Here is a 12223-nt window from a genome sequence, read left to right as displayed (position 1 = left end):
CTATATAATTACAATAGACAAGTATCCCTTCGTAATTTTCAGTATACGTTCTAATAAGGAATTATAATATCTGTATACATTTAAACAAACAACAATTCTGTGCGACTTTTGTAACATAGATACAGACACAATAGAGCACGTAATCTTGGAATGTCAAAATAAACAACTTCTTTGGAAGGAACTTAGTTACTGTATTGCTTCGCGATCAATGAACATTAGCAAAATGCGTTTGAAGGTAGTCTGGTTAATGCAAAATGCACAATTGTATGTAACTTCTCAATCTTGTGAATGGAATTTTATATTTCAGTCCTTCATATTGTGGGAATTGCTAAATTGCAGTGTTAATTAAATGGTCATGAATTAACCATTATAATCCACCAGTCTGTCTTATTAACTACTCCAAGACATAGCTTAGAAAACTCTGTAGGGGACCACATGCTTTCAAAAAAGACAGAACATGTGCGTGCGTATGTGTTCGTCCATGAAAGTGTGTGTGTGTTTGTGTGTGTGTGTGTGTGTGTGTGTGTGTGAGTGTGTATGTGTGTGTGTATGTGTGTGTGTGTGTGTGTGCGTGTGTTTGTGTGTGTGTGTGTGTGTGCGTGCGTGCGTGCATGTGTGTTTTAAATTTGAATTACCCTTTAAAACAAGGTTTCCACCGTATTTGTCAATAAGATGTTTTATATTCGCTTTTATTAGAGCGGTATAATATTCTCTTTACACTCAACGCTTTAATTTAATTTACAAGTTTATATATATATATATATTTTTATATCGTCAGGAATATGTTTTTGCGGGTTTGGTAGACCAGTAAATAGATATAATAGTTTTTGGCAGTGCATATGTTTTAATAACCGTCACCTTGCCGAGAAGAGTGAGCTTACTGTGATGCAACTGTTGAGGCAATTTTTGGAGTATCTTGATAGTCAACATCAGAAATTAGGTTACTGAAATATGTGTTACATTTTTCATTCGAAATAGTATTTCCAGCATTACTAAATTTCTCTTGTTTAAATGTTTTCCAGATCTTTTTCGGGAAACATTTATTTCACACGATACTGATAACTACTTTTTTGTTGCATCCTAAACCGACATTCTGTCAATGTCCGATAATGTAAAGTTTAAATGACGAATTATACATATTCCATATTTGCGTTTGTACGCATCATCAAACCACTTCTTATTTGGAAACAGACATGCGTTTTTAAATGCTGTTTTTGAAGTATTCCCTTGCTTACATAGAACATTTGTAAGGTGGAAGTGATTTTTCCCCTTCCCCGCTGATTTCAGAATTTAAACCATGTATCAAAGCATCTATTTTATAACGTCATTAATTAGGTGATTTCATATTGGCCAGTTATTTGTCCAAGGTTATTTGTATTTCGGGCTCAGGCAAATACAGCTGACCGGGGACAAATAACAGGGCCAATATAAAATCACCTAATTAATAAGTATTTTATTAATTAACTATTACCATTTGGGTTAAAAACATTATTATAACTTACCTTTAGCTCACAGTGAAGCCGTATTTATCCCTTATTCATTCATGGTGTCTGCTTTTCTAGACTTGACTTTGCTGATTTTGACTTGCATCCTTAGAGTGACATTGCACATACTTATGAATAAAGCACTGTACATTGTAAGGAAGCATGTCTTTTCGTCTTAATTTCGTAAATCATTTGCCAAAACGTCAAATGTTACACCTTTGTCGTCCATTTTGTCGGTGTACAAAATCGTAATAGTCGTAAAATCCACAAACGGGTTAAATACAACTGTTATACCAAACCGTACAAGCTGGTTCAATCATTCAATAGGTCCAAGTATTTCAAATAGGTTTATACGAAGCACAAACTTTTCAAAACAATCGGAAAACGAAAAACAACATGGCTACCTTTCAAAATATTTTCCGGCACATTTCTCATATTAGGCGAGATTCGACAGCCAATGATAATGGCCCATTTCTCAAATACTATATTAGGCGAGTTTTTAGCCAATCAAAATGAAGGAAATCATATTAGACGAGTTTTGTTGATATTGGCCGAGTTTGGTCGATATTGAGCGAGTTCTGGCATATATTGTCTTCAATTGTCTGGTATTGGTACCGCAATTGTCTCTGTTTCTCGCCAAATACGTAATAGTTCATTAATAATACTTGTTATATGTCTAACAAACGAATCGTAAAGCGTCGTATCAAACGTATAATATATATTTGTATATGGAACTTTTCATCATAATGGTTCCTAAACACTGTTTATTTTTAACGAAAATGACAAAGGTGAATGGTTAGAGGAAATACTTAATTCTCAATATGAGACATCTGCAAACAGACACAAATTATAATGACGTGTCGATCAATATTTTAACACATCTGACCCAAGTATGTGTCATATAGCTTACATTTCCACGGTCGCCAGAACACCGGCCAGTTACTATATACTGATTGGTTACCTTGTACAGGTCAACTAAGCATTTACCGACACGATTAAAAAAGCAATCATGCGAGGTGCACGATAAGACTGTATATGGTAATAACGTCATTGACATCTATACTACGATTAAATTGAACAAAAATCAGGTTTACTTTCAGTCCTACTATGTAGGTCACGGAGTCAACATATTTTCCGAAGCTGATTAAACAATACAATATCTTGTAATAACTTAAAATGTCAACATGGAACACGTTATGTACCTGAGTTGATTCCGGAGCAATATATGGAGGGCTAATATATAAATTCAAATAAATAGTGAAAATAAGGTCTTATTAAGCTTTATCAAAAAAAAAAAATACAGTACACTGAATTTTGTATTAGCTTAATACCATGTGAATATTATCTTTACTACACACAATAAGTCCACCACTGGACCGTTTTGCTCGCCGATTTTGATGTTGACGATATAAGTGAATATAATTGCCTTTTAATTTCAATAGTAAAGTTCCTATTTGTCCATGACTCACTGAGGCATATCACATCATACTCACAAATAATATCCGCATAGTCAATGTGCGATTGCTTTTCTGATGCGTAAGTCCTTCTACTTTCCAAGTAAGGCAATTGAATATACTCTCACAAAACTCCCAGCAGGGTTCGCAATTCATCTGATGGTTAATGAAAAGTTACTCGATCTTGATGAAGGCCTCTTGTCCGTCCTTTCGGGCCTAAATAAATCATGGGAATCAACTTCCACCACTGTCCGGCTATTACATTTGAAAGGTGCTTGGAGACTCCGTAGTTTTCCTTCGCTTTCTAGTGAGCTTTCTTGCGACCTGGTAAATCAGAAAACTTGGCCACGATCGGTCATGACTTGGAAAACTTGTAAGTGCCAAGCTGATGCCCCCTCTGCAGCCGTACATGTTGAGATGCATGTTCTGTTTTCGGCTTGTCTTGTTTTAACTGCAATATTTTCTGCTCGCAGTTTTCATTTTTTTTGTATTTCCGGGAGATTACAGAATAGCCAATTGTTACGAATACTGCGGTATTTGTGATTTTGCATTTCTGATAGAAGCGAATTATCCGTGTCGCTGTGCTCATTTTTAAACTTTTTCAAAAGTTTTTCTTTTTGTAATGAACATGTCTTAGTCTTTGTGTTTGTTTTTGTTTATTTCCGTCACGGTTTTTTTCTGTCAAAATTACGGCTCCGCTAAATGTTAAGCAATTTGCTTTCGAGATCATTGATCTTAGTATCCATGTTTTGAATACAGGAATTTATGGTGTATACACTGGTTTGATTGAAATTAGGTTGGGCCGCTTTTCTGTCCGTTCTGACTTATCGTGTAGTGATCATAGTACCTAGGTCATTGTTTATGTTTCCTGGCGATTAAGGTGTTGTCTGTCCGTTCTTTGTCACCAAGGATGTCGCCGATCCCCAGGCTTGGTACACGCTTGCCGCATTGTTTATGCTTGATCTGTACATATAGCCAGTACCAAGAATGAAATACTGTGGGTATGAGTTGTGTGGTGTTCGATATTTGGCATATCAATGCTACAATTCTTCCCTTTGTAAGTATAAATTGTTTGTCTTTCTTTATGTTCCCGTCATTGACTCGGAGATTGTTGCACATCTTCTTCTGACAATGATTTTGTCTTTTTACCTTTCTTGTCATTGAAATTATTTAAAGAGTGACTGTTTCAACTTCTAGTTTGAATTATATACGAGTATGCCAAATTCCTCATCCAATACAAACATCTTGTACTAATAGATATGTCGAATTTGATTTGTAACATGTTTCATAGTGCAAAATAAGTATTGAACAATGCATGTACTATTTATATGAATCCATTTAAATGTGTGTTTTATTTTTTCTTCCATTGTTATTATGCCAAAGGTAAATCAATATTTTCTTGCTGTTATTGTTGTTGTAGTTGTTGTTTCTGTTGTTGTTGTTTTTGTTGTGGTTGCATTTGGACACTTTTCTCAAGTTCAATGATCATTGATTTAAGAGTTTTATCAACTTGTGCACAGACCGAATTAGTTTCTTTTGAGTTCGAATATAAAATTGAGAATGGAAAACTCCGACCTGGAATTGCATGCCGATAGGCACGTGCGCAAACCAGTAATGAGGCTTGCAGATCAGTGTGCCTGAGAGTATTTTTTCCCATTCGTACTGCAACCGAATTTTTTAAACATTTTCTTGCGTGCATTTACGTTAATTTTATAGTATCGAACAGTTGACCAAAAAGTGATTGCGTGTTGTTTACTGACGTCATGATACGTAGTAATTTGTAATCATAGTTAACATAAAAAGGGTCATATTTCGTCAGTTTGATTTTGTTTTCTTTGTTTTTCAATTATTTATTGATGTAATTTTGTTTATTTGATTCATTAAAATATCATTTGAATACAAATATGGGTGTGGACTACGATTATCAAGCACTATTTACATGACTGCAAACACAAAATGATACACTATATTGATCAATATATTCATATATGTCTATAGCTTTTGTTTATTGCCGGGCTAGAGACATCATGAGCTCTAGACCGTGTCAGTTGGTTTAATCATACATTTTAAAGATGTTGTTACTCTTTCAGAGGCGGACATGTCCAAGCATTCCGATTCCAGCGCGACAGGTAAAAACTATAATAATGTAAAGAAGTCAGAAATACATTTTAAGTTCCAGTCAATGAAACACACCACATGTTGATACAATTACTTATTTATTTTTTCATTAGCATTCAGTTAGCATTCTTGATGAAAGTATGAAAATAACATATATACAACACATGGTCACTGATTATCATTAAATGACGTTGCATTTACTTCATTACTCAAAACATCACATTCTGTGTTTTTTTGCGCGTCTCGTAGGTTACCTTTAGTTCAAAATCAGTATGAAAAGTATGAAGGAGAATAACATAATCTAGACGTTATTCCTACACAGAAAACTTCAATGAATCCGGAAATAGATCTGCGTTCTAAGCGTTATCAAAAGACGACAAGAAAACTTGATCAATTCGAATGCATTTGCTGTAAATCGAATGTATTAATAGATGTTCGCATTTCAAAATCGTCTCGTCTGAAAAAAAATTCATATAATATTCAATATATTTAGTATGTAGCATCAGCGATGGGCTATTTTTCTTAGTATGCTCGAATCATGTTTCTGAGGAGGTAGGATTCGGTGCCCTCAGGCCTACTTGGTAACCTTTATTAATTAGGAAACATGAACTTGTAATTGTCTGCATACAGGCTATAAAGAACGAAGGTAATTTCAGCTAAAGGTCGATTACATAATTTTCTTTTGTTCAAAAAATGACGCTCGGGTGATTGACCTCGCCCAGTGGTTCACAGTATTTATATACAATTGTTTAGTAATTAATGGTTTTCTGTTCAGAGTGGAGTAAATACCAAATAAGAGTTTGTAGTTAAAATTTTAAAACTCAGATCTAAAAGATCTTACTCATTCATTTAAAAATGATATATTTTTCTCAATCTTTACTGAAGTTATGAAATACCTTTTTTAAACTTGTATCAAAATGATAAATTTATGATATAAACAGTCATGCAGAACGAATGTACAAATTTCCTGCTGCGACTTGCAATCTTTTTTATTTATTTTTTTATACATTGGTATGTATTGTAATGTTCCATTGGAAAAACAAACAAGTTTTGAAAAATGGAATGTCCGTTGATATTTGTGTTATATTTCCTGTAGGACTCAAATTAATAGTTTGTACATCGAGAGATAAGAAGTAGAATTAAACAACGATGCAAGTTTCTGTCAAGACATTTACAGAGGGTTCCAAGCGAAACGTTTAAATTTAAAAAATACGGAAGTGCAACTGGAAGCTTATGGGTCTCATGAATGTTTCAAGCGTGAAGAGAATCATACACCATTGCTGCCTCAAATACGGTCAGCAGATAAATTACAGGGATAGCATTTTTGCTACTATCTATTGTAAAATTGATGACAAATTGCAATTTTTATAAGTTTTATATACAATTTACTGCTTCACTCTATGAACAATAAAGTTATTTGATAAGCGCAATTCAGCGCACTTTTCTGGGCATTCTAGACACCGTTGTGTTCCTTTCAAACTATGATCAGCTTGACAATTTATAAATGTGTGTCACTTCCTGGATTTAAAAACAAAAACTACAATTCATTTACAGCCAATAAGCAATATTTTATTAAACCTTAATTACCCTATCTACATTTAAGAATTGTTGATAAACCAGGACTGGTGTTGGTTGACTAAACGCAGTCACGGGAAATGTTTATGTCTTTCTCCGATTTCGCTCCGGAGGGAGTGTTTATCGTTGGTCATGGCGGGCGTGAACGTTAGAATTAATATTTACTATTTTTGGCTATTTAATAACATCCACTAGGGTCATTGTTTGTTCAAATATTCATTCATGAACTAATTCGAAAGTTGATTATCAGTTCAATATTACGCTCTTCCGCCCATCCATCCATCCATCGAACCATTATCCATTTATCAATTCATTAATTCAAAACATGGTCACGATTTGATCTCGAGATGATCCATTACACATCTTCAAATTAATTCCAAATCGGCATTTCATTGAAGCAAAATGTTTACAATTTCGTTTACGTCTATCTAATTATCTCGTGAATGTGAGATCATTGGCGTGCGGAGGACTGCATGTATGTGAATGTATATTCTAACTCCGATGTCTTGATAAGAATCACCAGCAGAGTCGATGGCTTGGAATCCTGCTGCTGCCGTCATATAATCCATTTGCTCACTTTGTCTATTGTCTGTTAATATGCCTGTCCAAATTGGCCAGCTGTAGCTAAGGCAAACGGGCATGCTGCTAAAATGATATAGAATGGATACGTTCGACTGCTTTCCAAAAGTAGGAAATTAACCTTTTTCATAATATAACCGCCAGTTACCATGGACTGTTAAGGACTGGAAAATAGCCTCAGTCATGTTACCGCACCAGGGGATTCAGATTTGAACGTTTATTTGTATATATAATGAAACGAAGCCTTACGTGTCTAATTGGCTACGCTGGTGTCATTTACTTATTATACCTGTCCTTTTTAGACACTAGCACGACGCTATAACCAGTTTTTCAAACCTTGTAGTATTTGGCATAATGTTTTATTCATTTTTTTCATTAAAGTGTCCCGGTAACAATGATTTTTAGCATTTGACCGAGTGCTAAAATGACCAGGTGCTACGGTTAGCAAAACGGTTGTATAGGAAAATAACCTACAAAAGAAAAAATGGTTGCACCTTATGTTATAGGGAACAGTATCAGAAAGGTGTAAACATATTGAAACACATTTACGATTATAGAATCAGTTCCTGCTACAGATTCGAAGAACTACGATTTCTGAATGACTTTAATGAACAATATTTCCAATAATATATAGTGCTTGTTTGTTCTGTTCCAGCCTCGTAACGAAACTTAGGGTCCGAAACTATCAACCAAACACCACCTGATAAACAACCTAAATTTAAACATACAAATGATTTGCTCTATTCATTAAATCAAATATACATTTTTAAACCACCGTCTGAATCTTAATGGCAACACTTATTCCTAAACATAAAAGATGGCAAAATATGGTAATCACTCTACAGGCAAACCTATATAATTACAATAGACAAGCATCCCTTCGTAATTTTCAATATACGTTCTAATAAGGAATTATTCCTACCAATAAATATCTGTATACATTTAAACGAACAACAATTCTGTGCGACTTTTGTAACATAGATACAGACACAATAGAGCACGTAATCTTGGACTGTCAAAAGAAACAACTTCTTTGGAAGGAACTTAGTTACTGTATTGCTTCGCGATCAATGAACATTAGCAAAATGCGTTTGTAGGTATTCTAGTTAATGCAAAATACACAATTATATGTAACTTCTCAATCTAGTGAATGGAATTTTATATTTGAGTCCTTCATATTGGGGGAATTGCTAAATTGCAGTGTTAATTAAACGGTCCTGAATCAACCATTATAATCCACCAGTCTGTCTTATTAGCTACTCCAAGACATAGCTTAGAAACCTCTGTAGGGGACCACATGCTTTCAAAAAAGACAGAACATGTGCGTGCGTATGTGTTCGCGCATGAAAGTGTGTGTGTGTGTGTGCGTGTGCGTGCGTGTGTGCGTGTGTGTGTCTGTGTGCGTGTGTGCGCGTGTGCGTGTGTGTGTGTATGTGTGTGTGTATATATGCGTGTGTGTGTGTCTGTGTGCGTGTGTGTGCGTGTGTGCGTGTGTACGTGCGTGTGTGCGTGCGTGTGTGTGTGCGTGTATGTGTGTGTGTGTGTGTGTGTGTGTGTGTGTGTGTGTGTGTGTGTGTGTGTGTGTGTGTGTGTGTGTGTGTGTGTGTGTGTGTGTGAATGTATGTGTGTGCGTGCGTGCATGTGTGTTTTAAATTTTAATTACCCTTAAAAACAAGGTTTCCACCGTATTTGTCAATAAGATGTTTTGTGATCGCTTGTATTAGAGCGGTATAATATTCTCTTTACACTTGACGCTTTAATTTATTCTACAAGTTTATATATATATATATATATATATATATATATATATATATATATATATATATATATATATATATATATATATATATATATATATATATATATATATATATGTATATATATATATATATATATATATATATATATATATATATATATATATATATATATATATATATATATATATATATATATATATATATATATATATATATATATATTGTTTATATCGTCAAGAATATGTTTTGCGGGATTGGTAGACCAGTAAATAGATATAATATTTTTTGGCAGTGCATATAATTTAATAACCGTCACCTTGCCGAGAAGAGTGAGCTTACTGTGATGCAACTGTTGAGGCAATTTTTGGAGTTCTGTATTAAGGCAGTACATTGAGGTCTAGGAAGCTATTTTGAACATTTGTGAACCAAGTGTTTTTGCTTGATTTGATGTCCATATGAGTCTCTTTTCTGGCAAGTAAATTAGATTCGAGTCTTGCAATTTTCCTGCTCTCTTTATATGATTGACTTTAAAGTGTTCAGTTTTTAAACAGATATCAAATCAAGCAAAAACACTTGACCTCAATTATCTGCCTTAATACAAATGATAAGCCCCTTACAAACTGGTTTCATAAAATCTAGATGTAAAGGAGTAAACGTTAGACTGATAAATGAATGTATAATATCTTACTTAAACAAAACAAACACACAAGGAATTTTATTTATTTCTGACTTTGAAAAAGCTTTTGATACTCTACTCGATAAAACTGTCGTTTCATCATTGAAACGTAAGGTTTGGAAATTCGATCAAGGTGATTATGTAAAACTAAGGAACCTTATCTCTAACTTTCACCGGATATATTGTGTGCACACATATATCAACATATATACCGATAATTTTACTAATCACTTCATGGCTATGTGTGAGACCTGCATACCTACAAAGACTGTTGTAATTCGCAATTAAGACCCCCTTGGTTTCATAATGAAATCCGAAAATCTCTTCGACAAAGACGGCGCGCTTATAGAAATGCAAAACGTGTTAATTCCAAACACCAATGGTGTATATACAATCAAATACGAAATCGTGTTACCAACCTTGTTCGATCTGTGAAGCAGTCACACTATGAAAAACTAGCTACACGACTCAAGGAAAAAAACATTCCCACCTCCGACTTTTGGAAAACCATAAAGAACTTCGCTACACCAACAATTTCATCAAAAGATATCCCAGCACTTAGCAATAACGGCATCATCTACGAATCAGATACAGACAAAGCGAACCTACTTAACACTTTCTTTCAATCTCAGACCCAATTAAATATACCAAACAGGCCGCTTCCTTCCTCCATTGATACTGATAATCCAAAACTACAAGACTTTGTTATTTCATTTCAAGACGTAATTGATTCAATAATGGTTCATAAAACAGGCAAAGCAACTGGACCAGACTTTATAAATAGCTTTGTGCCGAGGGAGGTAGCAATTGAAATTTCTTACGCACTTCGTTACCTTTATAATACCTCACTTCGGCTTGGTAAAGTACCATGTCAGTGGAATTTAGCTCATGTCTGTGCTATTTATAAGAAGTCTGACCCCCAGGATGTTGGAAATTATCGTCATATTTCCCTATTAATGGTTGTCAGTAAGGTTTTTGAAAGAATTTTGCATAAGTATATGTTCAATTTCTTGCGTCAAAAGGACTATCCAACACCATTGCTATCTGGTTTTGTTCCTAAAGACTCCACTGTCAACCAGCTTGTATCGATCTATCATTATTTTTGCCTCGCTCTAGATGAAGGTAAAGAAGTAAGAGCAGTATTTTGTGATATTTCGAAAGCTTTTGGTCGAGTATGGCACGACGGTCTAATCCATAAACTTCGTGAAAGAGGCATTACCGATTCTTTATTGTAATGACTTTGTAATTATCTAATAAATATATATAAATACGTAAACCACGTGTTGTTCTTTCTGGTTATATGTCTGATACGGTTACAATATCAGCTGGAGTCCCTCAAGGCTCCATTCTTTGGCCTCTGCTCTTTCTTTTCTACATCATTAATGACATTGTCTGCGATATACAATCACATATACGGCTATTCGCAGATGATACAAACTTGTACTTAATAGTCGAAACCCCGTGGTTGCAGCGCAGCAACTTATTAATGACCTAGAAAAAAATCATACGTGGGGTGACAGATGGCTTTTTACATTTAATCCTTTGAAAACCAAATCGCTACTTTTAACTAGGAAGTCTAATAGGCAAGTGCACCCCTCAATATTCATAAATAATACCCAACTATCCGAAGTTACAACTCATAAACACCTGGGCGTCACTCTTTCTAGTACATGCTCTTGGCACGATCATATTCAATCCATCAAACAGAAGGCTTGGCAGCGAATTCACTTCATGCGATCATTATTCAAATACGTTCTTGATAGTAAATCGCTTGAGGTATTTCACATTTATTAGGCCTTTCTTGAAATATACCGATGTTGTCTGGAATAATCTGACTCAAGCTGATGAGGATGACTTCGAAAAAGTACAACATGAGGCGGCCAGAATTATATCGGGTGCAACTCGACTAGTATCTATAACCAATTGATATGTTGAAACTGGAATCGAACCACTCAAAGAAAGGCGACGTAAACATAAACTTATCCTATTTTACAAGATGTTTCACTCCTTTGCACCAGCATATCTATCTTCACTGATTCCAACAAGAATTGGCGATACTACTTCGTATAACATTCGAAATGCAGATAACCTTAGGAAAATTTCATGCAAATCACAGTTGTTGACGAGTTCATTTCTGTCATCAACTATATCCGTATGAAACGCACTCCCGGAAGAAATTCGTTCATCGCCATCCGTACCTTCTTTCAAATACAAACTTAATAAGAACACAAAACAAGTTCCTGACTTCTACTACGAAGGTGACCGCAAATCCTGTGTCAATCACGCGAGGTTACGTATGCACTGTAGCAAACTAATGAACATCTATTCTCAAAAAATATTGCAAACAGTCCTAATTGTGAATGTGGTGAAATTGAGGACACCTTTCACATTTTCTTCACCTGTCCATTATATAGCGTCCAAAGAAATCATCTGATTGTTCAGTTATCCACCGTTGGGCAATTGTCTCTTCAGCTGTTATTCTTTGGATCGATGAAAGCCTCATATCAAACGAACAAACTTATCTTTGATAGCGTCCACAACTATATACGCCAATCAAAACGTTTTTGAGAACACATT

This window comes from Mya arenaria, chromosome 17 (genome assembly GCF_026914265.1).
Source record: "Mya arenaria isolate MELC-2E11 chromosome 17, ASM2691426v1".
NCBI classification, from domain to species: Eukaryota; Metazoa; Mollusca; class Bivalvia; order Myida; family Myidae; genus Mya; species Mya arenaria.
Note: the sequence above shows the minus strand (reverse complement) of the source record.